Source organism: Ursus americanus, chromosome 18 (assembly GCF_024610735.1).
Source record: "Ursus americanus isolate L20-20 chromosome 18, mUrsAme1.1.p, whole genome shotgun sequence".
Classification (NCBI taxonomy): Eukaryota; Metazoa; Chordata; class Mammalia; order Carnivora; family Ursidae; genus Ursus; species Ursus americanus.
The window spans coordinates 18,508,451-18,535,412 of record NC_142144.1 but is presented as its reverse complement, the minus strand read 5'-3'; the positions used below and the strand labels follow the sequence as shown (position 1 = coordinate 18,535,412).

Sequence of the window (26,962 nt, the reverse complement as noted above, 5' to 3'; positions counted from 1 at the left end):
GATGTAGGCCAGCCTGTTGAATAAAAATTATTATGAAGAAGAGAAACTTGGCAAGTTCTTTTTTTTTTTTTTTTAAGCCAGCATAGCCCATCTTATTTGTTTACTGGACAAATATTCATTAATTGCACACTCTATTGCAATCACTTTAACTCTCTTTGCCTTCCACAAAGTCCTTCCTTCCACCCTCTTCCCATCAATTCTTAGCTTTTTCTTTCCTTTTTTTTTTCTTTTCTTTTCTTTTTTTTTTTTTCTTTTTTTATGAGAAAGGGCCATGGGCCAAGCTTGAAATGCTTTTGGACTTTAATCCAACACTTTTTTGTGTGTTGCTAAATGACTTAAATTTCCATCTAAAAGGCCATTAGAGTTGCTGGTTGAGACTCCAAGGCAATGAGTCTAGGGTAATAATGACCAGAGTATGGGTTGAGTGAGGATTTTTCACTGCTGTATGTAAGAGACTTACATTGGCACAGCCAAATGCTGCATTGTTTGGAGGAAGGAAATGTGATTCTTGAGAGTTGTGTATTTCCCATTGGCTCATGGCTGTCTGAGGGCAGGTGGATATTTTTTGTACTTTGGAAAAGACCCATTACATCTTCAGTGTGGAGGAAAGTGCCCAGGTTTTTTTTTTTTTTTAATATTTATTTATTTATTTGTTTGTTTGTTTGTTTATGTTTTTATGTTTTTATTTTAATGTTTTTTTATTATATTCTGTTAGTCACCATACAGTACATCCCTGGTTTCTGATGTAAAGTTCGATGATTCATTAGTTGCATATAACACCCAGTACACCAGGTTTTAGAATTAGACATACCTGGGTTCAATGCCACTCATTAGCTCTGTGACTTTGACAATGACTTATCCTCTCTATCCATGACCTTATTTGTAAAATGTGAGTGCAAGTCTTTCCAAAGGGACTTATGGATTAGAAATCTGTATAGAAAGCAGCCAGCATGGTGACAGGCCCATAGTAGGCACACATTAAAAAGTAGCTGCTCTTTTGTTGCACTCCTAAGAACAAAATGTAGCCATGAGTTCAGGTCAATAGCTTCCCTTTGCTTAAGCCTGAGCTTGACCTCCGCATTGTATACTGTCTTAAACTCTGTAGCAACCTGGATCTAGATGAAAGAGGCACTGCAGAAACTGCTGATGGGGGGAGGAGGTAAACCTTACGAAGATCAATTTTCTAGAACTGGAAATGTTTACACCAGAGAGGAAAAAGACAGGGAGCAAATAATAACCTTTAAAAATGTAAAATATTCTCATATAGACAACTGGCTGGTTAATGTCTCCCTTGAGGATAGACCTCGGGATAATTATTTTAGATTGTAGTTTGTGATAACTTAGGTTAGACGTGAAGAAGGGTCATGTTCTGACAGCAGGGCTTTTAAAATTTCAGAATGGACGACTTATTCTATAGAGACTCTTTAAAAAGCACAAGCAGATTGTTATCTTTATAGGAAGTGATCAGGCAATGGAAGGTCTGGAAACTATCTTGTAGGAGGAATGAGTGTGGACTGTGTGTGTTTATCCTGTAGTTGAAAAAGCCAGGGTTGAGAAGGATAGGATGACCACGCATAAATCCTAGGGAAGCAGGAGCTGGCTAGTCCCTTGTGTCCTCAAAGGACAGAACAACGGCCGATGCGTGTTTATGTTGGGGAGGGGAGTTGGTTACAAGAAGGCAAATTTCAGCACAAGAGGAGAAATATTTTTCTACTTGGAACTCTCTAACAGAAAGGGCTTCTTTGAGAATATAGCACGATCCAAGGCACTGGAATGTAGGCTAGTGTTGAAGAATAGCTTCTGTAGACACACTGTCTTGGGTTTGAGTAACTGTTCAACTTTCTCTTTCTTGGGTAAAATGTTATCTACTACCCTAAACCAGAGTCACGTCGTCATTCAAATGTGATAAAGGGGTTCTCAGGAGATTCTTGTGAAAAGCGCATGAGATAACGTGGGTAGTAGGGACGGCAGAGCCTTAACAGCAGCAGTTCATCGAAGGGAAGCTTTTGTAGGGGAAAGCATGGCCTTCAATTAATATTTTTTCTAGAATTTTATTTCTCCCAACTCTTGCAATCTATGTTGGCATATGCAGATCTGTTTTTTAAGCAAGGATAAAAGTTCTGCAGTGACAGATTCCTCCTTCAGAGTTCCCAGACCAATACACTTTGGAAGATACGGATGTACATATAGACCCAGGTCTACCTATATTTTATGATAACATTAAAGGATCTAGTTGAGTATCAGTGTTTGCAAAAGAGAACAGCAGGAAGAGACACAGCCTTTGCATTAGCTCGACACATAAGCTGCCGGGGTTACACGTTTAGGACAAATGGGCTATTTCCAAACTTTGCATGTTGCCCTGCTCTTTATCAGCATAAATTCTGGGGAAAGAAAAGTAGTGCAGATCAGATTTTGCTTTGTATCTTTATCAAAAGCAATTTATAGATCCAAATAAACTGCTGTGCTTTTTTTGGGGGGGGGGGTGAGACTCTTTAGGTCCGTCCATTCCTGTTAATTTCTCAAAACATAATTAATCTGGAGAGAAAAAATACCATAAACATTTCCCCATGAGATAGAAGGTTCAAGAAGAGGTAGAAAACTTTGAATGCATTGGTTTAGAGCCGTGGTGTCCAATATGGCAGCCACTAGTCACAAGTGGTTGTTAAAATGAAAATGAATTAAGATTAAATATAATGAAAATCTCCATCCTCAGTGTAATACTCACAGTTCAAGTGTTTTATAGTGGCATGTGGCTAGTGACTATAACATCAGTGCAGCTACAGAACTGTTCCATTGCGGCAGGAAGTTCTGTTGAGCGGGATTGCTTTGGAGGACTGCTTAGTGATATTAAATCCGTGGTACAGACAAGGAAACTGAAGCTCAGAGAGGTCAAAGAGAATCTGTATGATGTTGCTAAGTGTCCTGTCTCATGAAAATGGGTGAGTACCTCAGGTACAGATGGCAGGAGGCTAGTGTGAGAAGATGGCGCCTGTGTGGTAACGGAGCTAAACATAAGCAAATACGTGTGTGCAGTATAATTTCCTTTATGTTTTTGGACCTTACATGTTCAAACATATCCAGGTACAAGTGAGAAATGGCCTTTATGGCTATTGTCCTCCTCAAATCTGAAGGGACATCCACCTTGCCCCAGGCCAGCATCCTTCTCCTCTACTCCCTATCCTACCTTGGGATAGTAAACTTTTTCTTCTTCCTCTTCCTCCCTCCCTCCTCCCCTCCCTCCCTCCCTTCCTTCCTTTCATCATACTTTTGAGCCCCAAGTTTTCCATGAGTTTCTTCTCCTCAAATCAAACCAAAGATAAGCTACCTCAAGGATCACTCTGGCCGTGCCTAACATCTTGTCCTGCTCTGCCTCACCCTTCTCTTGGAAGCTGGTAGAACTTGTCAGAGATGACTTATGGCTCTCCTTCTGTTGACCCATACGGTACTTTGTTCCAGAGTTTTTGAGAGGACCAGTCCCTTCCCTTCAGCAATATAAACCATTCTGTTAAGCAGCTAGGTGTGGGAGAAAGAGCCTGATCTTTGGAAAGAAATAGACCTACGTTAGAATCCAGCTTTTCCACTTAGTAGCTGCTTCTTGGGGCCACTCACTCACCCCCTGGGTCTCACGTGCCTGGATCCCCTCCATGGATATACCTACATCTATTTCATGGCGTTTCGGGAGAACGGAATGAAGTGAGAGGTGAGATATGTCAAGGTACTAGCATAGTGTCTAGCACACAGTAGGTGCTTTCTATATGGTGGCTAATAATAATAGAAGCGATCATAACACTAGTCAAGTAGAGAATGGGTCAGAAAGAAAACTTTGCATCTAGAAGGGATGGGAGAATCAGGGAGATACATCATGATTATAATAACAATATAACAGGTAACAGCAGAGACTGGTCAAAGTCTATGCCTGTTTAAAGTGGAGGGAGGCTGCATTCTTTCGAGGGGCTTAGGAAAAACACTTTGAGCCATCTGAGACAGACCCGAAGGAGGGGTGGCAGTTTCGAAAAGTGGGTGGATACAACCGCAGTAGGTGGGTAGGATTCGGAGCCTGTGGAAGTCTAGAAAGGGAACAGAGAAAAGGCAAGGGACTTGGAATGCATGGTTGATAAGGAGAATAAAGAAGATGACAAATGCCTCCCTTTGTGGCTCCCTGCTAGAGGCAGAGGTGGGGGTAATGTGGATGAAATACTGAAGGTTAGTCCTACTGGGGTGTCAAAGACATGCAGGGTAGTGGAAAGGAGCGAGCACACAGAGCTGGTAGAACCAGAGTAAGGAATAGGAGTACATGAAGGGTCAACGTGAAGAGCCGGCACTGAGCCCAGTAAGCAACGTTGTATCTGAGGATAGTGTCCTCTGCTGAGAGGACTAGGTAGAACATAAGCTTCTGTCTTTAGTCCCTGGCCTCCAAATACCCGGCATATTTAGGGTTCCCCCTCCAAATTTAAAGAGATTAAAATAATGGTCCTGAAGCCTTTTTTTTTTTTTTTTTTTAAGTTGGGGAGGGCATTAAACTGTTAGGACTTCATTACAGTTGCAAGATAAAAATTAGTTCTTGGTTCACCTTCTCCGGTATTGGATGTTGCCAGTGTAGGATCATTTTCCAGATCCTGGCAGTACAGATTTTTATTCAGAACATTACTCTGAGGTAACCCTTCCTTTAACAGGTGAGGACAGCATGGTCGGTATCATGGCAGCCATATTCCAAGGGCTTTCTAGTTAATAATTTTATACTTTAAGGTGCCTCTTGTCTGGTTATCAGATCTGCCCCCACCCCATCCCCGAGAAGAGCTGTTTGGTAGCTAACCTCTTGGAAGCAGCATGACAGAAACTATCCATTATTTATAGGCACCGCACCACAGGACAAAGACCACTGCTGGATGAAGCAGTCAACAATCTTTGAATTTTTTCCTGGTCACAGCTGGAGAATAAACAATTTCATTTTTAGATAAAGATAAAACTTCCAACTGGCTAGAATCATATTTCAGAATTAGTTACTTATGACTTCATTTTTAGTGGCTCCCAGAATATATCTATCTTGTTGACTTAGGCACGCACATGGAATACCCTAGGTTGGGGGCAGCAAGGAGGATTTTCCTACTGTTTAGAAATGCAGATGAATCTCTTTCCACCGCATTTTGGCAACACATGAGGCAGCTCACACCAAATTTTTCTTCTTGCTTACAGGCAAGAGAATTTTATCGTACACAGTCATTTGAGCATGGAGCTGCTTACATGGGCGTTCTTAAAGGTTCTAGAAATTCTTCACCCCTTGTCCTTCCCAACATCCATAAATTCCTTCTTGGAATGTGTCAGGAAGAGAGAGGAGCCAGGAAACAGCCTTAAGTGTGGATTTTTTCCGAGGACATCTGATCCTTATAGTTGAGTAAGGCCAGCACAACCTGTCCTAAAAGAATTAAGAGAACTCTGACTGCCAAACCAAAGCACCTCCAAGCCCTAGGTGTTTGAATTCCAGCACTGAAAAGCATTTATCCATTCATGTAGCATGGTGACTTAACTGGTGCCCAATTCGGACGCTATTGGAGCCAGCAATCATCCCAGAGGCCTGAGAATTATTTCATTTGAAAAACTACTCATTCTTGCATTCAACAGAGATGAACTGAATGAGTGCTAAGATAGCCCAAGGGATAGTGAGGTGTTTCAGAGACCCATGACGGATAATTCTTGCTCTCATTAAGTTCACGGTCCAGTAAAGGAAACAGACACATCGACAGATAATTACGGGGAAGAATGATAAACGCTAAAATTGGACAATTATCCAGGAAGAGTCTGTGCAGTGTTTGAGAATATCTGTTCTAGAATCAGTCAAATACTATTGAACCCTGGTTCTGCCACTTGCTCTCAGTTGGACCCTTATGGAATTTGCCGTTTTTGTAGGTCCAAAATGGTTGGACAGAAGGTAACTTCATATGGTTCCATCTAGTAGCTATGACCTTCGATAAGTAACATTGCCTCTCTGAGCCTCAACTTTCTTGTTTGTAAAACGGTAACACTAATATCAACCCCACAATAAAGTTCTTTCAACTGCAAGTGGGAGAAAATGAGATTAAATGAGGTAATATATGAACCCATTTAGGACAGTGCCTAACAGGGGAAGAGAGCTCAGTAACCTGTGTGTGTTGTTATTGTGTGATGGTTTGTGTCCTTGGTTTAGAGAAGGCAGTTAGGGGAAGGCTAGTCTCTGAAGGATGAGAGATTCGTAAGGGAATGCGGGGGAGCCCCCTCTTGCCCACTACTGCTTTTTCCTTGGCAGTTTATCGCTGTTAGTGCGTCAGTTTGTCAAGTGTCAGGGGTGCTCTGAAATCCACAAGGGAGTGAGCAGGCTCAGGCTACAGCTCTGGTTTTCCTCCTGGTTTATCTATTCTCATTCAGTAGCAAGAAAAGCAAGTCTGTGAGCCTAGGGTGGGGCTCTTTTCTGGGAGGTCAGTACCCCGGCCAAGAGGCAGTGCTCCTACTGGGATGGTTGTCCATGCTGTTCCGCCAGGGATTTCTCCAGAAGAGGCTGCTTGCGGTTTAGTCTTTTAAGACACTGCTCCTGACGGGAAACGTTTGGCTCAGCTTCTCGGCACTTTCCACAGACACAGACAGGAGTTGATAGAGTGAAAATCAGAGTTGAGCAGGGCTTAAAAGCAATGGTAGAAGATCACTGAGTCTGGGGGTGGCAAATCTGTGGCACCAACACACATCCTTCTAGTATACGTGGCAGACGTTGCTAATCAGCACCTATACTTTTCCGCAGATCCCCGCTTCAGCACTGGTATGAATACATCGCGCCAGGCAGCCACATCTGAATCAGGAGAGGCAGTACATGCCATGAAAGGGAATTACTGAACTGAAACATCAGAGAAGGTCGGTAGCTAATTAGTGGTAAAGCTGATATTAATACCCAGAGATCCTCCTTCTTAAGTCAATGAATTTGATTGAGGTTTATCTCTTCCCCCAGGTTATTGAAAGCCCTTCAAAAATAAGTCCATATGAGAGGCTTCTGGTAATTCTTAGTCTGAAGTCATTGTAAAGGTCCCCAGAAAGAAGTATCAGCGATAGGATCTTGGAGAGACTCTGTGTTAAGAGATTTCCAGGTTTCTTGGTCCTGTAAGGTTTCTTTGGTTTTCTATCCATCCAATCAACCATCCATCCATACATCCATCTGTCCATCTACCCATCCATCCACCCACCCACCTATCCATCCACCCACCCATCCATCTGTCCATCCGTCCATCCATCCATCCATCCATCCATCCATCCATCCATCCATCCATCCATACATCCACCCACCCATCCATCTGTCCATCTATCCATCCATCCATCCATCCATTCATCCATCCATCCACCCATCCATCTGTCCATCTGTCCATCCATACATCCATCCACCCATCCATCTGTCCATCCATCCATCCATCCATCCATCCATCCATCCATCCATCCATCCAACTATCCATCTTTTCAGTACATATTTATTAAATACCTACCATCAGCCAAGCCTTGGGTTAACCATGAAGGATACCACAATGAAGAAGATCAACGTGTTCTAATCATAAAGCTTACAATTTTCTCCTAAAAGTTCACAAATGCAGTTGATTTTTAAAAAATTTTTATTGTTATTTTATATTTTTTAGGAGAGAGAGAGCGCACGCAGGGGGGTAGGGGCAGAGGGAGAGAGAATCTCAAGCAAGCTCCACGCCCACTGATAGACAGATGGGAGCCTGACGCGGGGCTCAGTCTCACAATCCTGAGATCATGACCTGAGCCAAAATCAAGAGTCGGATGCTCCACTGTCTGAGCCACCCAGGCGCCCACAAATGTAGTTGATTTTAAGTCCATGTACTATGGATTTAATATTTGTGATATTCTTAAGAAGATACTGTGATAATGTTTGTGCAGATAGAGAACGTGGCACATACTCTCAGGTTGATAGCAAGAGTATAAGTGTTAAGATTCTTTTGAGGGCCGCTTGCTGTTTACTTAGTACGGGCTGCACAACATGATGAATGCTAGGGAGACTAGGCAGAAGAAGGACTTATTCTCTGTTTCCAGAAATATCAGAAACTAGAACATACACAGCAAGGTTCAGTAGCAGTGCTGGTCTGAATGAAGGAATTGAAGCAAGTGTCACCCTGAGCATGGAAGTTCCCAGAGGGCTTCCTGGAGGAAGAAATGCTTAGAACCACCAAATATTGATTGAAAAGGCCTTGGAAGATAAGGAAGAGGTTGAAATCATAACAATGATAATAAAAGTAATAAAAATGTCATCTACGACCATTCCGTGTGTGCTTATTTTGCCAATAAGCATCTTAGGTTTCCAATTTTAAATTCTCACAAAATGGTATGAGGCAGTATCTTTATTCTCATTCTGAAGATGAGGAAACTGAGGCAGAGAATAATTATGCGGCTTCTGTAAGTTCAGACATGTATTAGGTAGTGGAGTCAGATGAACACAAGTCCATCCAAGTCCAGACAAGTGCCCTGAACCACGGTCTGCTACAACCTTTTGTGCTGGAGGGCCAAGGAAAAAAGTGATGGCTCAAGATCAGTCCCAAGCTCTTTCTCCATAACTTTCAAACACCCGGGTCAACAGGGAAAATCTTTGGACATGCTGTCATATCTCAGTTACCAATGAGAGAAGGTGCCAGATGCCTTGAAGGCTGCTCAAGAGCTCCTTTGCCATCTCTGAGTGGACAACTCTATGTGTCCTTCAAGATATGGCTCAAAAAACTATCTATTATTAGAAGTTTCCTCGGGTAATTTTTTCCCTCTGAATTCTCCAGGTTCTTGATTTGATACGATTTCCATCACATGTCATTCTAAAATTGATTTTGGGTGACTTTATTATGTATGTATATCTCCTTCCAAGACACACTAGGCTCCTTCCCATGAGGTTCCAGGCAACACCTCAAGGGTTCTTGAGAGCCCGGTACTGTCCGCTTTGAGACAGACCTTCCATAGGATCAAAGTAAACTCAACTAGACCTTTGGCAGGAGGTGAACTGGACCAGGCCTGTGATAGAATCAGTGTAAAATTCTGGTTTCAACGTGAATGAAGCTTCCTGGCTTATTAGTCAGCAATTTTTCCCATTTCAATGCAGTATTTGTTGTTGTTTAAATTTAGGTCACTCTCTCTCCTTTTGAATTTTGACTTTTCACTACTTATTTTTCAGCTCCCAGAGATTTGAGGCTCTCCTGAGGCTGTGCAGTGGGGAGTACAGTAGATCAAAGGTCTAGAAGATGAGCTTTGAGGCACAGTCCTGCCAACCACTCACTACGGGACCTTGGGCAGGTCCCATCCACTCTCCTTTCAAATAAGCAACAGTGTGCATCACCAGTCCTTCACTTTCTGGTTGTGGGGACCTGTGATCCATCACTAATTTGGCAATATTTCTGCTGAACTTGAGTTGGATTTAATTTTAGACCCATGTCAAGTAGCCAATGTTAAGTACAGCCCCCGCCCCCCAGATACTGTTTCCTTCTTTAGTTTGGCTGAAGCGCTGGTGGGGCTCCATGGCTTCCTTCTTCCTATCCCCCAAACAGAAGTTTCCTTACCAACCCAATTAAGCTCACAAATCTTAATCCATAAAATATTTCCATCCAGACACAATAATGAGATTCATATTTGTGGTTTAGTATACCTAAGAAAAGCTCAGATGAAATATGACTAGATTCATTGATACATTCAGACCACAGACTGCCCTGGTGTGGTCTGGTTTCAATTTTTGAAATAAAAATTCTGCAGAGCACTTGCTTTCTCTCTCCTCTTTCTTGCCTAGACAGAAAGGAAAATAAAAAGTGGGTCCGACCAAGTGGTCACAATATAGGTTCTTGTAAAATTCTGGAAAATTGTTTCAAATGTAAATTTCAATTCCTTTCCTAATGGAACAAGGACCTCCTCTGGCCTTCATCCAGAATTTCAGGAAATCTAGTTGACGCCACCGGAAGTAGTTCTTGAGCTCTTGAGCCAAAGCAAGAGATTAGAGATTTGTCTAGGAAGGATGGGTTACAGACTGACTCAGACCTCAGCATTAAATAAGAGACCTAGAAAGGGCTCTGTGACATGGTGACCCCAATGCCAGAGATGTAGCCCTGGAAGACTTTGAAAATTGTTAAGGAGGCACTGTGATAGGATAGAGAAGAACATAGCCTTTAGAGCAGAAAGAATGGAGATCAAACTCTGCTTACCTGCTGGGGAACCTTGGACTAAATCCTATAGTTTTCCTGAATTGTGGCTTCTTAAGCTGTAAAGTCAGGATATTTCCAGGGTTGTTGGAGACAGTTAGATACGCTACCCAAATGTTAGTATCTGGTTTCCTTCTCTCTCCTCTTCCTCTGTGGCTTCCCTTATCAGGGAGCTCCACAACATCAGACATATTAAAAAAAACAGACAGTAATATTGTAGAGGTGGTTCAAACATTGAGAGGTTGAACTGGTTTGGGACACAACTGAGTTTCAGCTTACGTGTCAACCCCAGTGAGCTGATATGGCCACCTGGCACCATGGCCTCATTTGGACTCGGGGGAGAAAGTGCTGTGACGGCTTAGCAATGAACGCCATGGGTACCGAAGTGAGGGAGTGTTGATATATGTACCAAATAGTTGGCATAGCAAGACTAGATGGCTTTGGCAATCTTTTCCAAGCTAATGTGCTGATATTCGAATGAATGGAATGCCGTTTGAGGCCTGAGTCAGAGGGAACCAGATGGAGTCTCTGACAATATAAAAAGCCTGTACGAATCAAGTGCAATAAAATTTGATGCATTTTGATAGAAGCTGACTCCTGAAATGAAACCATGCCTCTAAGATTGGAAGCAGAAAACCAGACTCTCAGGGAAAACTAACACTGCTCGGCAATTAATTTGTCTGATACCCACGCAAGGAAACATACTTTTGTTGTCTGCTCTCTCTTTCTCAAATGAGGCCATTCCAAGGCTTCAATAGAAGCTAGCATTAATTGAACACACTTGTGCCAGGAATTGTGCTACGTGTCTTACTTGGGTTATTTTGTTGAATCCTCTCCAAGACCTATGAAGTAGCCACCTTTATTCATTTACTCATCTATCTATCTATCTATCTATCTATCTATCTATCTATCTATCTATCTATTTTTCAGTTCAGGGATAAGGAAAACTGAGGCCCCCACATCTCTAGCTCACATGACTAGAAAGGGGCAGTAGGGATTTAATTCAGATGGACTGACTCACGTGTCAGAGAGACCATTCCTAAGCCTTGGTTTTGCTGCCATCCTTGACTGATATCAAAGTGTGGTCTGCACAACGAAAGCAAAAGGGCAAACTTCAAAAGGACCCAGTGGTCAGGGTCCAGAGTAACTACTGACAATGAAAGACCTTCCTAACTTCCAGAAAGAGTAGGGGAAGCTGCACATGGAGCCTGAAGAACAGAGCTATTTCTCACCTCTGACTTGGGTTTAATTAGCTGTATAACGTTAGGCGGCATTTTGTAAAGTGTAATCTACAACCTGTTGGCAGGTATTAAGGCAAGGGGGAAAAAAAGATTTCCTAGTTAAACATGTTTGGAAAATGCTATTTTAAACCAAATGCTATTTTAAACCAAACAAATTATACAGCTTTGTTGACTTCAGGGTTTTCCAGAGTCTTTAATAGGTTTGTGTACCTCGGCTATCTCCAAGACGGGAAGAGGTTATAGTGTTTTCCAAACCTACTTGATTATTTTGTGTTTGAAATATGTCACGGGATTCAGTTTGGCGGCACACGATGGGGAAAGTGCAGGTTTAGAACAAATCTACACCCTCCTCCTTCCCTGTCTTTACACATTAGATGGGAGTAATGACTGCATTCAACCAGAGCCAGACTCTGAGTGCGAGGCTTGTGGGTGGAGTCTCTCTACCAATGTAAAGCATGAGTGAGACAGATAGTATCACATGTATTCAGTGCCTGGAACTTTTAGGTGCCCCCCCCCCCCGCTTTTTTTTTTTTTTAAGATTTATTTGTTTATTTGAGAGAGAGAGTACATGAGCAGGAGGGAAAGAAGGAGAGGGAGAGAGAATCTCAAGCAGACTCCATGCTCAGTGGGGCTCAATCTCATGACCCTGAGATCACAACCCGGGCCCAAACCAAGAGTGGGATGCTTAACTGACTGTGCCACCCAGGGGCCCCTGCAGATGGCCTTTAATTGTGATGGCAACCTTAGGCGTTAGGAAGTGCTGCTCGTATTTTACTGTTATGAGAGCTGAAGGCTTCAGAAGGTGAAATAACTTGCCCAGCCAGTAGTTATTGGATTCAGAATTAAGAACTCAGTCCTATAATTCCAAATCCTATGGTCCTCCCGCGACACCAAGTTATCTTTTTAAGTAAGATTCATTTTTTTTTCAGTTTAAACAATAAATATTTATGCAACAAATATCAGAGGGATACCCAATATCACTCATGCAAGTAGAATTGTCGGATCGCTAAAATGGGGCCCCTTAGTAGGGTGGAGCTGGAGGAGTGCAGATAGCCATTTTATGTACAGTTTTGAACTTGAGGGAGGCACAGAGCCAAACGCACTATAATATCTATGTCTAAGGCAAATCTTTAAAGCCCCTGGAAACAGCCTACTCTCTTTGAGTCTGGCCTGGAAAGAAAGTGAGTAAGTGAGAGGAAGATAAAGTGAGAAGTAGCAGACAGAGGAGCTTAACAAATCTCTCCTTTCTGGAAAACTGGCCCTCATGGTATGTACAACCAAAAAAAAAAAAAAAAAAAGTATTGTTTCCAAGAAATCAGTCAAGGCGTGAGAGTGTTTCAGAGGGTCTAAAAATTACAACTTTCATTTTTGAAAGAATGGACTTATATGAATAAATAAACAAAATATGGAAAAGTAGTGGGAATCCCTTCTGGACAACATTTAATTCAGCACATAGCAGGACAATCAAGAAATTTAGCCTGAGAGAGATAAAAGGCAGAAGTGGTTCCAGGGGAAATCGAGGATGAATCATACAAATGAATAAGTCTTCTGTCATTCTTCGAAGCTTCTTTCAGCATTATGTTTTTGGAGGGGGACTTACTAGATGAGCCTTTATTTCTGTTTTAATCTCTTTCTATGTATGGATATAATATACACCTTGCTAGGGTGTGGTGATTGGAAATTACGTATTTAAATTGAGCATATTGGCAGGAGTCCCTAAATTTATTTCTAAGTGACCAGACAGTAAATATTTTAGGTTTCACAGCTAGATGATCTATGTCACAAAGACTCAACTCTATAATTGCAGAGAAAGTAGCCACAGTAATGGCATAAAGGAATGAGCATGGCTGTGTTCCAATAAAACTTTATTTATAAAAATAGGCTGCCACCTGCTCGTTCCCTGACACTTGCTGGAATATAGTAGTAAAACCAAATACAGATTGAACTGGACAAGAAGGAAACTAACATTTTGTTGAGAGCCAATATATACCTGTTTTGTGCCATACCTTATGCTGGAAGCTTTTCATACATGCTGTCATTTATCTTGTCGTTTGTCATGACAACCTGGTGAGGTAGGCATTATTATGCATACCTGGAAGTTAAATGGAGACTCAGGGTGGTTCAGTGACAGCTCAGAGGGACCGCCAGCATTTGGACCCTAATTCTGAAATGCGTGCTCTCAACTACTACCCTGGGCTGATTCATCAAGCCACTTCCTGTAGTTCATCCCAGGTGAAAATTTAAATTAGCGCTGCTCAATGAAGAGAGAGATCAGAGCCTGAGCAGACACCTTGACCTTCCATTTCCTAGATCTTTAGCAGCAATCTGGTGGCTGTCTATGTGTAACCACCAAAATATTTGACCTCTGTCGTTCTCCCAGAGCCTCTGGCTGGACCTCAAGTTTTATACGCTTCCCCTCTGGAGAATGCTTAAGCCAAGGTGTACTGTTTGCAAACACTTATTAGTTTTTAGGAAGATGTTGGCAAGTTTCCTTTGGCCTGAGATGGGATTCCTGAGTCTGCTGAAGCCTGGTTGTGCTCATCGATCATCTCAGCCAAAAAGAGTTGCTAATTAGGGTGACACCCTGACTCTCTTTACCTCTAGAGCTAGGTTTTCTTGCTCTGGGCATGCCTGTTTCAGCCTGAGTGGTTTGCTGGGCTTTTTACCACAGGCCTAGATGAGTGAGAGCTAATGTATAGTCCTTTTAAAAATGTATGAAGCCTTGTGCTCTAGTGCAGAATTTACCAGATTACATTCCAAGATGTTTTTAGGTACATGTCCTGTGGAAAATGGCATTTGTGGTCAAATAACTTGGGGGACACTGGGTTAAACAAAGCTGAATGGGTTAACTGCTACAGGATTTCTTAGCTCATGTACTTTTCTCTCCCAGATCTCCCATTGGCTTCTAATCACACACAGAATAAAATCTAAACTCTTAGCCACTACCTACAGAGCTCATTTCTCTGTTTTATTCAGATCTCTGCTTAAAAGTCATCTCCATGTCTCACCCTATTTAAAAGAGCACCCCACCCACCCCCATCTATCTCATTTGTCTGTTCCCTCACTGTGTTTTATGTTTCTTCTTAGCAAAAACCTGCCTGAAATTGTACTCACAAGTTTACTTGATTCCTTGTTATCATCTACTTTCTTCCACCATAATATAAGCTCCATGAGGAGCTTAAAAGGATCTTGCATGTCCTCTTATCTACTGTATCTCCACCCTTGGAATATGAGCTAAGAATTCCCAAGTACAGGACACAGTGCCAAGGGTCCCCTAAACCCCTTTTTCCACAGAACACTTTTACAGTTGTATCTCATGAGAATGCTGCTCCATAGGCCACAGTTCCAGGAACTGCTTGTCTAATGGAGCCTTAATACCCATGACCATTTCAACGACAGGTAGCAACAATGACAACAGAACATTAATACCCGAGTGTCAGTTCTGTGCTAAGCAATGCACTCATCCTTATGCCATTTAATCATCACAATAACCTTCTTGAGTAGGTGCTACTATTTTGCCTTTACTATGGATGAAAATGAGGTTAGAGAAGTTAAGCAACTTGGCCAAGATCACGTTGACAAGAAAGGAGCAAGCACTTGAACCTAGAACTAATGCCAAAGCCATACTCTGAACCATTAGAGGATCCTCCCCCTGCACTGTGAATTTCTCCATGTCCTAAGATAGAGAGCTCTTTGTCTCTATCCCTCTCTTGAGTCCTTCCCTTCCTCCCACTGGTTGTAGACTGATCCTTGTTATAATCTCCAGATACTAGGATCTCTTGTGACTCAGCTTCAAATCCCCAGACAGGCCTCCTCTGTCCTTGGTACTGTTTTTTCCAAATCCCAGGCAGGGAATGCTTTGATCCCAGAAGCCTCCTCTGAAAGCAAGGGCATTCCTTGAAGTCTGTGTCCTGAGATAGTTTCCTGTCCCAGAACAGGGCTGCCTTCCTCCTGTCGTATGTCATGACATCACTCTGCACAGTTGAAAGCCCAGAGGGCAAGGCATGAAAACAACTTCAAGTTCTGGGCTTTCTAAATAAACTCTAGTGAGGAAGGAGAAGTCAAAATCTGGGACACAGCAAGAACTCCTGTCTGTGGTTGAAGATTAATTTTATTCCAATTGTGCTTAATTTCAGATGAACCAGATATAAATTTTCCTTTCAAAAACATCATTGGCAGGAGGAGTTGATCTATGAGCAGACAGGCAGTTCCAGAATGATAAGGGTGATGACAGAAAAAGATACAGGATAGAATGGGATGATAAAAAAGGGACATCTCATCTACCCAGAGAAGGGAGATGGTTCCTGAACTGAATTTTTTTTTTATTTTTATTTTTTATTTATTTATTTTTTAAGAAATTATTTATTTATTTGACAGAGAGAGACAGCCAGCCAAGAAAGGGAACACAAGCAGGGGGAGTGGGAGAGGAAGAAGCAGGCTCTTAGTGGAGGAGCCTGATGTGGGGCTCGAACCCAGAACACTGGGATCACGCCCTGAGCCGAAGGCAGATGCTTAACCACTGCACTACCCAGGTGTCCCTGAATTTTTTTTTTTAAAGATTTTATTTATTTATTTGACAGAGATAGAGACAGCCAGCGAGAGAGGGAACACAAGCAGGGGGACTGGGAGAGGAAGAAGCAGGCTCATAGCAGAGGAGCCTGATGTGGGGCTCGATCCCACAACGCCGGGATCACGCCCTGAGCCAAAGGCAGACGCCTTACCACTGTGCCACCCAGGCGCCCCCTGAACTGAATTTTAAAAGGAGATTATGAGTAGGTGAGAAACATAGGGAAGGATATTCTAGGAAAGAGGGAGAGGCATTTGCCAGGGCATAAAAAGCATGAAATAGTTGGTGTTGAGAGCATGGATTACAGCTGAAGTACAAGGTCTGTTTGGAGGCCGGAAACCAGACCATGAAAGAAACTGAATGCCAGGTTAGAGATCTGAATTTTTCCTGTGGCCAGAAGAGAATTATTTGGAAATCTTTAGGCCTGGGAATGTTTACCTACAACCCAGGTTGAGGGATAGATTGAAAGGAAAGGCTCATGGGATGGGAGCCAATAGGGAAACTATTGCTGCGGTCCATCTGTGAGATGCATGACCTGAATTAGGATGATGAGGGAGGGGATGGGGAGGCAGTGAACTGATTTACCTGTTAAGGCAATAGAATCTCCAAGATTTGGAGTGTGGTGGCATAGTAAGGAAAAAGTGGAAAGGGAGAAAGAATTAATCCAAAATTTTAGTCTTCATTTTATCCGCTAAGAGAGGAATAGGTTGGGGAAGGGAGACAATGGATGAGTTTCAGATTTTGTCACTTTGCGTGTCTTGCCTTTGAATGAAGTATATTTGAAGTCATTGCCTCGGACGATCTTGTCCTTCAAGAGTAATTATGGCTTCCCAATGAACTAGGACATCTAATGCAAAACACCTGGCCCCACCTTATAAATGGATGGGAAATTAAATAAGACACAGCCCACTCTAGTGGCTGCCATAATTGTTGACTGCCCATCAATAGAAGGGCAGGTGGGTTGGGTGAACTTGTTACTGATAAGAAGTTGTCAGAAATAGGTGACATTGGAGTGCTGGAATGGTAGAGAAGTTCTGAGATGGGCCCCAATGATACTGTCCCTGCTATTCACATCTTTGTGCAATTCTCTTCCCTTGAGTGTGGGATGGCCTAGTGGCTTCTTTCTAACCAACGAAATATGGCTAGGGTGATGGGTATCACTTCCACAATTAAGCTGTACAAGATTGTGATGTCTATTTGCTTGTAGGCTCTCTCTCTCTCAGATGAAACAAATGCCCATGTTGGAGAAGTCCATGTGGCAAGGAACTGAGGGTGGCCTTGGGCCAACAGACCTCAAGAAACTGAATGTAGCCAACAACCATGTAAGTGAGCCTGGAAGCTAATAATTCCCCAGTTGAACCTTCGGATGAGACTCTAATTCTGGCCAACACTGTGAGTGTAGCCTCAAGAGAGACCATGAGGTAAAACATCCAGCTAAGCTATGCTCAGATTCCTGACCTACAGAAATTACAAGATAACAAATGGGTGTTATTTTAAACCACCAAATTTCATGGCGATTTGTTATACAGCAAGAGATAACAAATACAGTGGACTCTTGCCTCAACCCACATGTGCCAAAGCTGTTCAGAGAATAAGACTCTGCTGATTTTCCCTTCTTAAATAATATATTAACTCTGACATTTTTTTATATTGTCCCTGGCTTCCAAGAGCAAGAGTCAGAAGACCTCGGACAGAGTCCTGACCCTGTTGCCAACTGGCATGAGATCTTAGAAGGACTTTTTCCCCCTCTGAGTCTCAGCTTCACCATCTTCCAAATAAGGGGAGTTAAACCAGGCCAGCAATTTACAAAAACCTTAATTTTTTTTTCTTTTGCCACACAACTCTTTCACCAAATGACATTTCATGAGGAAGCTCTGTGTACAAAACAGATAAAAGTGAAGGGGATTATGTTGAAATCAGATAGAATGGAACCCATGCTTGGCCTCCCCATTTCTCCACGGCAGTCCCCAAATCATCTTGGAGGAGTCTTTTCAATCTAGTCTCCAAGCCCCTGGCTTAGAGGCTGTGGAAAGCCCTTTTAATTTCAACATTCTATAGGTTCTAAGGAAAAAAAAATTTAACAAACTACCTACCAGATACAACACTTAAGTGAGAACACTCTACTGTGACATCTCGGCCTCAAGCCACCTCCATGTGACCATCCCAGGACCCAGGGCACAAGGGTGCCAGAGAGCAGCCTGCCTCCCCTGCGGGCAGCACCAAAGGCACAAGTGCCCATCATGAGCTGACTTTTACTTCCCCGAGCTCCCCAGCAGGTGGGTTCTCTCCCGCTCCCTGTGGACTTGCCTCTCCCAGGCTGTTTCCTCCCTAAGTGGAAAGTCATGGCTTTCTGGTCCGGATGTATTCCCATGCTCCCATGAGTACTGCTGCTGCTGTTGCTGTCATTCTGTATCTTGGTGCCTACACCGCATGCAGTGTTTGGGAGAGGCTCTGGCTGGCAGAGAGTTCAGGGCTGCTTCAGGCTCTCTTGTTCTGGCTGTGGTGTGTCACTTCTGCAGAGAGGCCATGTGCGTTCCTGCTGGACCACACGCCTAGAAAGTTCCCCCATGCACTGCTACGAGCCAGGAGTGCCTTATGCTGCATCTGTAGGCTTAGAGTTCTGAACAAAAATACACTGACTTGTGCTCAATATTCAGTCCCCGCCATCCTTCTTTTCTGCCAAGTATGGTTTTACCCCTGAACACATCCCTGGGCGATAAAATTTGAGTTCTACTCCTCCCAAGGATCCCCTTGCCTGATGTCCACCATTGGCAATTCTCTCCTCGGTTAAGCATTGCCCTCCCTACTGAACTACCCTTTAAAAATGTAAATATTCCTTTAGAAAGTAGCCTGCTGTCTTTAACCTCCTTCTTATCTGAAAAATGAGAAGGCCTGAGTGCTAAGTGGCACAGCGAAAGAAGTGTAGTTGCGGGAGTTGTGGGCGTGCCATCACTTTCGACTTGGCGCAAATGACCACCTTTCTAGGCCTCAGTTTACCCACCTGTCAGGTTATCTATAGCTGCTGGGACCATCTGAGAGCGAGGCGGGGAAAAGTCATTTTATACATTTATGCATTTATGTGCATCCTACTTTGTTACCACCTGACCCAGCATAGGAAAAGGCTTCATAAGCCCCAGAACGCAGGTCAGGGCCAAGCAGTGCTGTGCCACCGTTCCATTTCCTTTGGGAAGGCAGAGAGTATCTTCAACAGTCACTAACTGAGGGCCTGGTACCTGTCAGCAGGTGTCTAGGCCTTGGGGAACCTGAGCACCAGCATGACACAGCTGCTGCCTCTCTGAGGACCTTGACCTCAGGGGTGTGCAGTCAGGTGGGGCGGGAGAGGTGATGATCAAAGTCTTTATGATACACAGAGGTCAGTGGGGGAAGCAGAGAGCTGTGCGGGAACTCGGGAGAGGGGTGTCTGAGCCAGCTGCAGGCCAGGCATGGCTTCATGACACAGCACTTGCTTGGGTGTGCACCTGCCTCAGGTCTCTGGCTGCTGAGGGGCCTCAGGTGGGGATCAGGCTTCACCCTGGGCCGCTCAGAGTCCAGGAGTGGAAACACATTGCAGTAGGAATTATTTAATTACAGTTTGCACAGGAAGCGAAACCAGAAGGAGTTAAGTCAGAGATACCACCAGGGGCTGCCCTGCTGAAGAGAAGAACACTAGGGTCTGAGAGATGAGCTTTTGATTCCTTCTTAGCTTTGTGGTGTCCAGCCCCCTCTGTTGTCAGAAGACAAGAATTTACGGGGCTGAGCGTGACGTGCGTATCCTAATGGGTATAACCACATGTTCGGGACTTGGAGCTGGGTTTGAGTTCGGGCTTAGACATTTGCTGTCTGTGTGGTCTTGGGGAAGACACTTAAACGTTTTCAGCTTCAGGTTCCCCAGATTTGGATGGGGGGCAGTTACACTGGCTGGATGGTTGAGGATTCAAAGGCAAAATGCCTGTAGAGTTGCTAGGAAGTGGGGGCTATTACAATCTCCCCAACACCCGAGCTGGAAGACCTTTTTGGACCTGTTCCTTCAGAAGTTTGTAGCAGCCAACTCACCTTCTCCAGGGAAAGAGTTACCCACTGGTTAGTTCTGAAGCAAAGCTGTCGACTTTCAGAGCTTACAAAATCTCTCTGGCTCTTGGGGGGTGGGGGTGGGTGTTAAAGGACCAACGAAAACCATGTTACCAGTTACCATGGCTACAAAATTACGAATCTGTGAATTTCAGGAAACTTAAAAAAATCTGAGACAACTTGGCCTTTCTTTTTCCGCTTCCATTCACAAGTAGACTAGTAATGCATGTGGAAGGGCTTTCCTCACACAGTTTGCTTTCAGTGTGGGCATTTTGTTTATATTCCTTGACGGAGCGTCAAAGGATGCAATGATAGTGTTGAATGCGGTTGTTACTAAATAGAGGCCAGACAGGAGACAAGGCAGAAGGAAACAGGAAAACAATTCTAGGCTTAAGGGCATTACTGAAAGAAAAGTCTGGTCACGAGGGTTAGAATCTGGTAGGCACACAGACTCTTCTCCTCTACCAAGAAGTCGCACGGCATGTGCAGCCCCTTTATGGTAAGGCCACTGCCACCTTTTGTTTGGATGGAATTATTGCCTGGAGATGGCAGGAGTTTGATGGGGTTTTCCCCCCTTGGAAGGGAGCCTTCGTCTCCTGTTTCCCACATGCTGGAGATGTTCAGGTTGGCCGGGTTTAGATTCACGGGAATCCCCTGCAATCTTCTCAAAGCAAGAACCATCACCCTCCTCTCTAAGACTTCAGGGGAATTTGTGGCTTGGAATCTACGACCCTTTATTTTTTTATCGTCCTGAGATTCACTGCCCCAAGGCTGGGCACACTAATCTCACTCTGTCCCCCCTTCAGCCCTTTTACACCAGGTGCTCGGTTCACCTGGCTCTCGGAGAGGGTGCGGGTACAGATACAGTCCTGCTTCTCCAAGCAGAGCTCCAGACTTGCCAAGCACAGCAAGTATGTGCCTCCTTTCCTGGGATGAAAACCAACAGTGATGACCTGACTGCTACCTTTAGTGTCATTCTCCTCTCTCTCTCTCTTTCTCTCTCTCGGCTGAAATTCGAACTTTTCTGTTTCCAGGCAGAGAATTGTTCCACTATAAGCTGACCTTTTCTGAGCACCATGAAAAATGATATATGCAGGGCTATTCTGTAAAGTCAACAGATATCAATGCCAGTTGGGGGCTTCTCTACTACCGTCTGGCCAATCACTGGAAGAGATCATTCAAGGTTCTCTACGGGGTCAGCCCGGCCTGACTTCACCAAGCAATGCAGCACAGTGGAAAGAAGAGTAGAGTTTTAGTCAGAACGTTTGGGTTCAAAGCCAACCCTGCCCCTCCTTTACGGACAGCCCTCATGTGAGCCATTTAACTTCTCAGGGCTTTTGCTCTCTGTCCATAAAATGGAGTGAATGATTTATAACCTGCAGTGTTAGAGTGAGAATTAGATGAGGAATGACAGACAAACTCTATCACGTATGTGATACACAGTTAGCCTTCAGAGTTAATAATTGTGTGTCTGTGTTTTATCCTCACTGCAAGGAATTGTGTATTTGAGGTGAGCTAAATGTCTGGTACCTACTTTCTACTTTTCAAACTAAAGTGACTTCAGTGTGGAGGGACTTCTGCTTTACACCAGCTAGATAGTTTTTCCTGTGAGGGAACATGGCTGTATGTCTACAGAAGCCCAGGGGAAGGAGGCAGTAGGTGTTCTTAGTTCGCTGCGAGCATCAGAAAGGGTAGGATTAAGAGGGACATGTTTTTCATTCTGTCAGCTTGAATTCCCTTTCCAAATTCCATTCTGGTTATATGATCAGGCTACTGCTGTATTTATGGGTGGCCACAGTCTGGCTGGAGGGGTAGGTTTAGTCAGAAAGGAAGTTTTTTTTCCTTCTAAAGGCAGCGAGTGCAAGGAGCAGCAGCATTTAGAAGGAACACGGTGAAATGTGCTTCTGATTCGGGGATCACTGGGACCTGGGTCTGAAAACTGGCTCTATCACCCTGCGTTCTAGGACTCTGGAAAAATTATTCATTTCTCTCTACTCTTCAACCTGTCTTCATCCATTAGGCACGGTCCGTTTCTCAGAGACGTCTAATGGATGTTTAGTGAGATGATGTACACAAGGGGGCTACAGAATAGAGCAGGCTCTCAATAGATTTTGGTTATGGTATCATTAAAATTAATTAAAATCAGCGTCCTTTGTTAAGCATTTTATACGTCCCATACTCTTGTCTACTGTCCTGCTTGGGGAATTGTACTGATTCCCGTTCCAGGTGGGGACCCGGAGGGGCAAACATCCCCGCTGAAGTGCAAAATTGCAACCTGAACGTGCACTGCCTTGCTTCATGATTTTTAACTGCATTGGTGTCATTCAAGGTTCTGTGGAAATGTCCCAAAGGCTAAGAACAATGGGGCGAGTTTCAGACCCTCCACTCCCACTTCCACCAAAGCAGCCCCACATCTACCTGTCATGTGGGAGTTCTGCTGCCAATTTCATCTAATGAATATTTCCATGGCTAAATATAAGTTCGAAAACCACTGTCTGAAACATGAATTTCAGGTAAGTCCTTATAAATTGAGAAGCAAGAGAACTAAGAGAAACCCCCATTTATTGAGCCCCTACTATGTGTCAGGTGCTGGGTCTGCCGTATATTATCTCATTTGGACGTCACAAGAGTCCTGAGAGATAAAGACTGTCATCTGCTTTATATGGACAACAAAACTGAGGGCTGGGAGATCAGTAACTTCTTTGGGGGGAGGAGGCAAGCAGTTAGTAGAAGCTGAGATAGGGAAGCGAGGTTTTTCAAACAAAGCATAGACGAAAAAAAAAAATCTTTAAAGACTGTAGAGTTGGTAATACCCCTTTTAATCCCTACCCATTCACACTGTTCTGAGCAAACCAGAGAATATTCATGCCACGCATGCTTTTTCCTCCCCCAGACGCCGTCACCTACCTGGTCAGAGCACAATCACATCGACTGTAATGGACTCAGATACACATGATGCCAGCAAACTTGCCACAGGTTTCTTTAGCGCTGAACAACCCCCCGCCCCCCAGCCCTCAGCTGGGCTTACCATATCGGAGGACAAGGAGGAAAGCTGCCTAGGGTGGGCAGCAGGGTTTCTTTCTAAAGTACATATGGGAAAGCTTCATAAAAAAAAGGGGAAAAGGTCCACAAAACATGAAAAAGAGGCATTCATTCTTCAAGTGGGGCTCCCTGCCCCGCTCTCACTCTGGACGGAAAGCATTTCCAAGGAGTCCCCTGGCAGCACCGTACTTTATAGCTGACAGCTTTAGACTCTCGCGAACACCCAAACTCCAAACCTTGTGCATTCTGGAGTCAGAACTCGACATTTACATCCGGCCCTGGGCTGCTCCCTTTCCCCTCACCTGTGCCGAAACAACCTCCTGCTTATAAAATACAGCCAAGTCTCCGAACTGCCAGCCCACCGAGACCCCCTCAGACCAGTGAGATAAAAAGAAGGGGGAGCGGGTGAGGAACACAGGAGAAAGAATCCAAGATCGCCTAAGTGCCTCTTTCAACTTCTAAAGTGATGGCAGTGTTTGATAAATGACAAGGATTATCCACACTTCCGGTTACTGAGCACTCACTCTCCCAAATGCTTTATGCCCCATTTCCTCCTCATCGTGACAACAGCAGTTATTGTCCCCATTTTAGGTAAGTGGACACTGAGGCTCATACAGGTTGCGGATTCTCATCAGGGTAACATCTTTGATGGTGGCGGTGGGGACACCAAAATGACCGACCCCTGGCTTCAAAACCCGAGCTCTGAATCCCCTTACAACACTGATGAAAGAGGGGAGCCCCTGTGCCCTTCTCAGAGTCTGACAGGTAGAGCTTCCCAATCCTGGGGCAAGGGGTTTCTCAGGGCTTTTTGTGATGAGAGGCAAGGAGGGGGAGGTGATTCTAGAAAGAGTCAGGGTACTGCTGGCTCTAAGCACCCCCAGACATGCACAGGTATCCGGCCCAAGGATCAGTGAATCGGGAGATACCCACGGCAAGTCCCCCTGCCCTTCAGAATGGAAGCTGGTGTCCACACCTTGTAGTGTGTAGTTACCCATCTGGCCCTAGGAGTCACCTCCTCCTTTCTGTCCTCCAACCCTCATCCCTTCCTTCGTCTTACCACAGGGAGGATGTGGTGGAATGAGGGATGGAGACCACACTTTTGTAAACTGCAAGGTGAGTGCTGTTAAGATATACAATTTTATTGTTCTCTCTATAATCCTCTATCAACCTTCTCTTAACCTATCCCAGATAAGGCCATGAACGACCTGGACACCTTCAAATTCTACCTCTCTCCCCCTCAAACAAAAATATTCACAGGTGAATCAGCCAGGCAGGGAGTTAAGAGAAGATTCTTACTTTTCCTCTGAAGAACGCAGAGATAAAAACTTTACAGAAAGTTCCTTCCACATGCGACTGTTCATAGAACTAAAACAAACCCCCCAAATCGACAAGGATGGAAGGGGTAAGCAGAAGACAGTCAAGGTGCATCTGATCATAACAAATACCCCATTTTGCCAGCAGCAAAGACAACAGCGAAAGTTTGACAACTATGAACCCACAACTCCTTTGGTACCAGGAATGCAAACGGTGTGCCATAATGATCTTTGGGGATGAGGGTGAAACACGCTTACCTTTCCGGAGTTGGGAAAGACCTAGATCCTTGAGTGAACCAGCTCCACGCAGTCCGTCGTCCCTGGGTGTGAGCGGCGGAGCTCCCACGTGCGCTGCCCCCAGTGTCACCCCCCGCCGCACAGTCTTTGTGCGGAAGAGAGGCCGGTGTGTGTCTGCGCTCGCGGGCGAGCCTGTGACAGTAGGCAGGCTGTGGCCAGCGCAGCCAGCTTTGGCTGGTTTATATAGCGGCTCCTGCCTCTGTAATGGGACGCCTCGCCTCCAGACATCCTTTCCTACTTTTTCAGTTGGTGAATTAAAGGAACAGCCCTCCCAGCGGAACAGGGTTAGCTCATGAAAGACGCACTCACTCCCTGCTCCCTGCCAGGAAAGCAACCCATTTGCATACAATTTATGGCGAAAGTAGGAATTCCAGCTTCCCTCGTCTGCCTCCTCCCCTTCTCCACCCCCGACCCAGACCCAGAGCAGCTGTTAGCTAGGTGTGATTTTTGCTTTGCTCCCCAAACGGATTTTCTAATTGTGAGACAGAAGCCCAGGGAGCGAGAGGGGGCAGGATCGGCAGCTCTTGGCTCTGCTACTCAGGCGGGCTGGAAACGCGACCCGGGGCTCGCCTGGGCTCTGGGCGGCAGCTGCTCAGTGGCACCTCCGAAAGGAAAGGGGCCGAGCCCAGTTCCTGGAAAGAGGAGATTGAGCCCTTCAGAAGCCTGGGGCGTTTGGGTTCCCCTGGGCGGGCAGAGAGATAACCCAGGATTAGTTCTCAGCAGGTGGGGCAGCGGGGCAGCGCAGATCAGCCCGGCTTGGTCTTCTGGGGGAGGGAGCCATGCCCAGCTGCCCAGAGGCTTCACCGTCCCAGCCCCAGGGCCCTCGCAGGGGCAGCTTTTTGGACAATGACCATGCCCCACGAGTGGGCCTATCTTCTAAGTAGCACCCCCTGGGGAAAGCTCCCTGAAGTTTTCTTCTCAGTGCGGAAAGGTGTCCAGCACAAAGAAAAAAAAAGGTAACAACTTAATCTTGGAGACATAAGCTGCGCCTTTGCTCTCCAGCCTGCTGTGGACTCTTTCCAAGCTCTGAGTCATCCATTCGTTTGGTGGTTAGCATGCACCGAGGATCCGCAGGGCACACACAGGCATCCGGGGCAGTGGCGAAGCAGCTAGGGCAGGGCAGCCACGCTCCGGCGTGTCACAACACACAGTAGTTTTGTGACAGTGGAGGGAAACGAGGCATCATGTAACCTGTGGCTCTCGTTGGACCCACCCTTATTAAGTCTAGAGTAGGTGCTCCGCGAGGTACTTTATGGATATTATTTCATTACAGACTTACTCGCACCAAGCAGCTGCTGACCCCTTTTGACAGACGAAGAAACGGAGGTTCAGAGAAGTAATGGAAGTCTACTTAGGGACTGCACCTGGGAAGTGTTTAGATGACAACACCGGACTCCATAGTTCTTTCTACTGTGCACCACTGCCCAGGAACATTGTTAGATGATATTTAAATGTTTTATGGCCTCTTGAATTATAACACTGCTTGTACAAAAATCACTGCCATATTTAAATAGGGAAAATATATTTCTTTGTTCCATAAGAGCTAAAGGGGAGATCCTTGTGGGGTTTTTTTTTTTTTTTTTGATTCATTACTAATAACGGAGGCTGCAATCATCTGCCTATTTTTAATAATGAATGATATAATTCCCAGAATTGTTATTATTATTGCTGTGGTCCTCAGTTTCTCCGCCTGGGAAAAGCAGGACGAGGTTAGGTCATCCCCATCGTTGTTACGGCTTTGGCGTTCTAGGATTCTCTGCTTAAGTGACCCTCCCAGACAGCAAGAAAGCCCATAAATAGTCATGTCATAAAACAGCTCATTTGAACTTTTGAACATTTTGGCTGATTCAAATGTTGGTTGTTTTGGAAGTTTTTAATTCTCTGTTTTAGCCCAAGTATGTTGCAGTAGCACGAGACTGTGTCTTTCAACTCCTACTGAATGCTTCCTTAGCTCTTGGTTTCCCAGACTCGACCAAGTTTATCTCCCAGGGTTAGGGAATAAAACATTAGAACAGTATATAATACATTTCATATGGCAGATAGGCTATATTTACACATAGCATGTAATCAATACACGTTTGCGATTATGTGTGTATTTAACTGCAATAAGAAGGCATGCTAGAAAACTGGGTAATAAATATGACTTCTGGGAATGTCCCAAACCTGACCCTCCCACTATTCCACAGCCATTGACTGGGGTCAGCTACAGGTGGCTTAGACAATCAGAGGGAAAACAAAGCC

The 26,962-nt window shown here is 44.6% G+C and overlaps 1 protein-coding gene across 9 annotated transcripts in view; it reads right to left on the bottom strand.

Moving 5' to 3' along the window:
• The window catches only part of TNC (tenascin C), a 92,278-nt gene extending 67,352 nt beyond the window's left edge, over positions 1-24,926 (bottom strand). For 2 of the 9 annotated variants that reach the window (XM_087869421.1, XM_087869422.1), the window contains exon 1: positions 24,683-24,924. The gene's annotated coding sequence lies outside the window, so the exon portion shown is untranslated. Of the gene's footprint in view, positions 1-24,682 lie in introns of all 9 variants that reach the window. The other 7 variants (XM_045791080.2, XM_045791081.2, XM_087869426.1 and 4 more) reach the window with 6 other exon arrangements.
• Positions 24,927-26,962: the final 2,036 nt, after the last annotated feature.